Here is a 6,559-nt window from a genome sequence, read left to right as displayed (position 1 = left end):
AAATCTCAACCCACTGAGGTCCCTCCAGCCAAAGTCTGGATACAGAATCAATGAATTCTGGCTATAGAATTAATGATCATCACTATGTATGTATGTGTGTCTGGCACGTTCTCAAATTTGTGGTTCCTCTTATTTTCCATCACATGCCAGATATTTTGTCTTCCCAGGTTGACAAGTAGAAAGAAAAGTGCTATTCTTTTATTCTCTTTTTTTTTTTTTTCTTTGAAACGAGATCTCACTCTGTCTCTCTGGCTAGAGTGCAGTGGTGTGATTGTAGCCCACTGCAGCCTCGAACTCCTGGACTCAAGTGATCCTCCCACCTCAGCCTCCCTAGTAGTTGAGACTACAGGCATACACCACCACACCTGGCTAATTTTACTTTATTTTTTGCGGAGATGGAGTCTTGCTATGTTGCCCAGGCTGGGCTGGAATTCCTGGACTCAATTGCTCCTCCCAGCTCTACCTCCCAAAGCAAGCACTGGGATTACAGGCATGAGCTTCCATGTCTGGCTTTTAATAGTTGAATAGTGCTTTTTTTTTTTTTGAGACACAATCTCACTCTGTTGCCCAGGCTGGAGTACAATGGCACAATCTCGGCTCACTGCACCCTCTGCCTCCCGGGTTCAAGCGATTCTCCTGCCTCAGCCTTCGAAGTATTTGGGACTACAGGCATGTAGCCGCACCCGGCTAATTTTTTGTGTTTTTAGTAGAGACAGGGTTTCGCTGTGTTGCCCAGGCTGGTCCCCAGCTCCTGACCTCAGGTGATCCACCCGCCTTGGCCTCCCAAAGTGCTGGGATTATAGATGTGAGCCACCTTGCCTGGCGAATAGTGCTATTTTTTAAAACACCTACTGGATATCTGGGTGAGTCCATAAAGTCCTTAAAATGACCAAAATATCACTTTGGGAGGCCGAGGCAGGCGGATCACTTGAGTTCAGGAGTTCAAGACCAGCCTGGACAACATGGTGAAACACCTTCTCTACTAAAAATGCAAAAATTAGCCTGGCATGGTGGCATGCGCCTGTAATCCCAGCTACTCGGGAGGCTGAGGCAGGAGAATCACTTGAACCTGGAAAGTGGAAGTTGCAGTGAGCCAGAAGAGCACCACTGTACTCCAGCCTGGGCCACAGAGCAAGACTCCATCTCAAAAAAAAAAAAAAAAAAAAAGATGAAGAAGGCTGGGCGCGGTGGCTCACGCCTATAATCCCAGCACTTTGGGAGGCCGAGGCGGGTAGATCACGAGGTCAGGAGATCGAGACCATCCTGGCTTAACACGGTGAAACCCCATCTCTACTAAAAATACAAAAAATTAGCCAGGTGTGGTGGTGGGCGCCTGTAGTCCCAGTTACTCAGGAGACTGAGGCAGAAGAATGGCATGAACCCAGGAGGCGGAGCTTGCAGTGAGCCGATCACGCCACCGCATTCCAGCCTGGGCAACAGAGTGAGACTCTGTCTCAAAAAAAAAAAAAAAAAAAGGCCAAAATAATAACACATCTTTGTACTGGAGTTATTTTTTGGATGTATCTCCCCCAATGCACACATTGGGTGTTGTTAACTCAAACAGAAAGCGTCAGACAGACCCTTGAATCTTGATTTGGTTCCTCGTTGGCTATGCAAACTTGGGCAAGTTCCTTAACTTCTCTGAGTGCTTATTCCCTCAGCTGTAAAATGGAGCAAATAGTGCCTTCCTGGATGAGTGTCAGGATTAAGGAACTCAGTCTAGTCCCTGCCATATTGAGAGTGAGCAATACCTGGTCATTATTGTTATAACAATTTTGGTCATTATTTATGAAAGTGCTCTACAAAGTCACTTTTTCTTTACGATTTGTGCATTATTTTTGGAGGATAGGGTCTTCTTTAGCAAATACTTTCCACCTCACTCTGCCCTGAAGATCATATTTTCTTCTCGAAGTTTTAGTTTTGTTCTTTCCCATTCAGATTTTTAATCTATCTAGAATTCATTTTTATGTGGGAAGTGAAATCCAATTTTCCCCCAGATGGATAATAATTGATGCAGCTCCTTTTCTTGAAGAGTCCATCTGTTTTCTCCATCCTGTATCATGTTTCCACATATGCACGTGAATGCTTCTAGGCTCTCTCATCTATTCCACTGTTTCTGTTCTAACAGCAATGTGTCTTAATTATCATGTCTCTATAATATGTTTTTATATCTGTTAGGGTGTGTGTCTCATGATGTTCTTTTTCTCTCTTTCTTTTCTTTCGTTCTATCTCTCTTCTTTCCTTCCTGTCTCTCTCTCTTTTTCTTTCTTCTTTTTCCCTCCTCCCCCTCCTCCTCTTCCTCCTTTCTTCTTTTTTTTGAGACAGAGTATCACTCTGTCACCAGGCTGGAGGGCAGTGGCGCAATCTTGGCTCACTGCAACCTCCACCTCCCAGGTTCAAGTGATTCTCCTGCCTCAGCCTCCCCAGTAGCTGGGATTACAGGTGTGCACCACCACACCCAGCTAATTTTTGTATTTTTAGTAGAGATGGGGTTTCTCCATGTTGGCCAGGCTGGTCTCAAACTCCTGACTTCAAGTGATCCTCCTGCCTCAGCCTCCCAAAGTGCTGGGATTACAGGCATGAGCCACCATGCCCAGCCTCTTCTTCCCTCCTCCTCTTCCTCCTCCTCCTTCTTCTTCATAGAGATAAAGCCTCACTATGTTGCCCAGCTGGTCCCAAACTCCTGGCCCCAGGCAATCCTCCTGCTTGGCCTCCCAAAATTGTGTGCTGGGATTATAGGTGTGAGCCACCACACTCGTACCAGATGTTCTTTTTCTGCAAAAATCTTGACTTTTTGATCCTTATCTCTTCCATATAAATTTTGGAATCAGTTTACTAAGTTCTACCCACATTATAGCTAAAACATGTTGGGATTTTGATAGAAATTACAGATTAATTTTGGAAGAATTGACATAATGATGATATTGCATTTCCCATCCATGAACATGGAATACCTCTGTAAATTTAGGCATTCTTTACTCTGACTGCCAATACAGTTTTGTTAATTTTTCCTCAAAGATCTTACATATCTTTTTTTGTTTGTTTTATACCTAGGAACCTCATATTTTGTTTTAGCAGTTGCTTTTGGTACTTGGTTAACAGCATCGTCGTCTTCTCATTTGAATCTGACACAGAGTTTTTCATGTTTTTGGTTATTTTTTGTTTTACTTTTTATTTTGAAATTAAACTGACAAGAGTTGCACAGATAACACTAAGAACACCTGTTTACCTTTTACCCAGGTTCAGCCAATATGAAGATTGATACATATCCTCCCTCTCTCCCTATCTCTTTATATTTATGTCTATATGTAACATATACACACATACATATATCTCTCCACGTGTGTGTGTCTCCGTCTCCATTTTCTTTTTTTTTTTTTGAGACTAAGTTTCTCACCCAAGCTGGAGTGCAGTGGCACGATCTCAGCTTACTGCAATCTCTACCTCCCAGGTTCAAGTGATTCTCCTGCCTCAGCCTCCTGAGTAGCTGGGATTACAGGCGCATGCCACCATGCCAGCTAATTTTTTGTATTTTTAGTAGAGATGGGGTTTCACCATATTGGTCAGGCTGGTCTCAAACTCCTGACCTTGTCATCTGCCCATCTCAGCCTCCCAAAGTGCTGAGATTACAGATGTGAGCCATTGTGCCTGGCAAATTTTTAAATTTTTAAAAATTATATATAATATATATACCCACATATACATGTATAATTTTTATTTTTTATTTTTTTGAGGTGGAGTCTCGCCCAGGTTTGAGTGCAGTGGTGCAATCTTGGCTCTCTGCAACATCTGCCTCCCAGGTTCAAGCAATTCTCCCACCTCAGCTTCCTGAGTAGCTGGGACTACAGGTGTGTGCCACTATGGCCAGCTAATGTCGTTAGTTTTTGTATTCTTCCTCCTGTCTTGCAGGAATTTCACCCAGGGACAGCGTAGAGTAGGCCACTGGTAAATGCTGTACCTGTCAGTCCTTCATCATCTCCTGATAGGACCCTTGCAGTAAACTTTTTGTTGTTGTTGTTTTGTTTTGAGACAGAGTGTTGCTCTGTTGCCCAGGCTGGAGTACAGTGGTGTGATCTCGGCTCATTGCAACCTCCACCTCCCAGGTTCAAGCAATTCTCCCACCTCAGCCTCCCAAGTAGCTGGGGTTACAGGCATATGCCACCACACCCAGCTAATTTTGTATTTTTTGTAGAGACGGGGTTTCTCCATATTGGCCAGGCTGGTCTCGATCTCCTGACCTCAGGTGATCTGCCCGCCTCGGCCTCCCGAAATGCTGGGATTACAGATGTGAGCCACCGTGCCCAGCCAATACTGTTCCTTTCGTGGCCTCTTTTTCCCACAGGGCTAAGTCCAACATCTCAGCCTGGCACCCACAGGGTTCTGCCCGGCCTCCTAAACTGCTACTTTCACTCCCGGGGACCTGAGGCTTTAGCAGGTCTTGTTACCTACCCCAAACACGGGTCCTTGGGCTCTCAGTGCAATAGAAATTGACATGAGGTGGCCAGGCACGGTGGCTCACGCCTGTAATCCCAGCACTTTGGGAGGCCAAGGCGGGTGGATCACCTGAGGTCAGGAGTTCGAGACCAACCTGACTAACATGGTGAAACCCCGTCTCTACTAAAAATACAAAAATTAGCTGGGCATGGTAGTGGGCACCTGTAATCCCAGCTACTCAGGAGGCTGAGGCAGGAGAATTGCTTGAATCTGGGAGGCAGAGGTTGCAGTGAGCTGAGATCGCGCCTGCACTCCAGCCTGGGCAACAGAGCAAGATTCTGTCTGGAAAAAACAAAGAAGAAAGAAAGAAAGAAAAGAAAAGAAATTGACATGAGGGCGGGACACAGTGGCTCACACCTGTAATCCCAGCACTTTGGGAGGCCGAGGAGGGAGGATCACTTGAGGTCCAGAGTTCGAGACCAGCCTGACCAACATGGTGAAACCCCATCTTTATTAAAAATACAAAAATTAGTTGGGCGTGGTGATGGGTGCCTGTCATCCCAGCTACTGAGGAGGCTGAGGTGGAGAATCACTTGAACCCGGGAGGCAGAGGTTGCAGTGAGCCGAGATAGCACCACTGCACTCCAGCCTGGGTGACAGAGTGAGACTCTGTCAAGAAAGAAAGAGAGAAAGAGAGAAAAAGAGAGAGAAAGAAAGAGAGAGAAAAGAAAGAAGGAAAGAAAGAGAAAGAAATAGAAAGAAAGGGAGAGAGAGAAAGAAAGAGAAAGAAAGAAAGAAAGAAAGAAAGAAAGAAAGAAAGAAAGAAAGAAAGAAAGAAAGAAAGAAAGAAAGAAAGAAAGAAAAGGAAAAGAAAAGAAAAGAAAGGAAGGAAGGAATTGACAGGAGGCTAAATGAGTTTTCCTAAACAAGCCTTCATTGGAGCTTATGCACAGACATAAAGGAGGCAGCATGAGAGAGAGGGGGAGAGAGAGGGAGAGAGATTGAGATTTTTCTATCTGACTCTCCGAAAAGAGCCAGTAAGGCTTTTTATTAGGCAAAGCGTGGGAATTGACATCAGGGGTAGGGCATGCAGGCTGGGCTGGGCAAAGTACGTGAGGGTATGCAGGTTGGCATTATCTGGTTGCCATGGTTATCTTGAGTAATGGGCCACCTTGTGGTCTGGCGGGTGGCAACAAGGCTGTCAATCAGTTCAGCATTGCTTCCCAAGGTGGGACACTCCACAACCTTGGTTTGATATTTGGATCTCTTCAGGTCAGTTCCTGGGACTCTCTTAAGTAAAAGGCATGTTTCCACATGATGACGTTGGTGAGGTCATGGTATGGGTCTGGTGATGACTGGGAATGCAGGAAAGAATGCCGTGGTTGGGCCAGGTGCGTGGTGGGCCACGCCTGTAATACCAGCACTTTGGGAGACTGAGGCGGGCGGATCCCTTGTGGTGAGGAGCTGGGCGTGGTAGAACAAGCCTGTAATCCCAGCTACTCGGGAGAGTAAGGCACAAGAATTGCTTGAACCTGGGAGGCAGAGGCTGCAGTGAGTTGAGATTGCACCACTGCACTCCAGCCTGGGCAACAGAGCGAGACTGTCTCAAAAAAAAGAATGCCTTGGTTGGGGTGAGCTGAAGTCAGGTCCCGCTTCTGCTCTGTCTCAGTATGAACTCCCGGGGATTCACCCAGGAATGAAGAACCCAGGGCCCCTTCTCCACCTCCCTTCACACAGCTGCCTCTGCCTGAACTGACCTACCCCCCCGGCCTCCCATAAAGTAAGGCAGAGACCCATGAAATTCCTCCTGTCTCCTAATTGATACTGCCTCCTTTTTCTCACACTTGGAATGAGCTCCTTATGTCTCGGATCTAATCCCCCTGACCCTTCAGTCAAGGGCTTTCTCCTGTGTCCCACACAGACCTGGGACAGCTCCCTTGTCGGACTGTGAGCTTATTAAGGGCAGGGCCAGCAGGGGATTGAAGGGAAGCTGTGATACATTGTGACGCACCAGGCAGCCAGCACACTCTGCAAACTTTAACATGAATGCACGTGAGGATTTCCAAGCTAAAAACTTTCCTGTAATCCCAGCACTTTGGGAGGCCGAGGCGGGAGGATCACGAGG

At 46.3% G+C, this 6,559-nt stretch overlaps 1 long non-coding RNA gene across 1 annotated transcript in view; it reads right to left on the bottom strand.

The window, feature by feature from the left end:
- Positions 1-6,559, bottom strand: part of LOC144339785 (uncharacterized) — a 35,282-nt gene that overhangs the window by 6,948 nt on the left and 21,775 nt on the right. The gene's annotated exons all lie outside the window — the stretch shown is intronic.

This window comes from Macaca mulatta, chromosome 3 (assembly GCF_049350105.2).
Source record: "Macaca mulatta isolate MMU2019108-1 chromosome 3, T2T-MMU8v2.0, whole genome shotgun sequence".
Lineage (NCBI taxonomy): Eukaryota > Metazoa > Chordata > Mammalia > Primates > Cercopithecidae > Macaca > Macaca mulatta.
The sequence above is the reverse complement of the archived record's forward strand: the minus strand, read 5'-3'. Positions and strand labels throughout refer to the sequence as shown.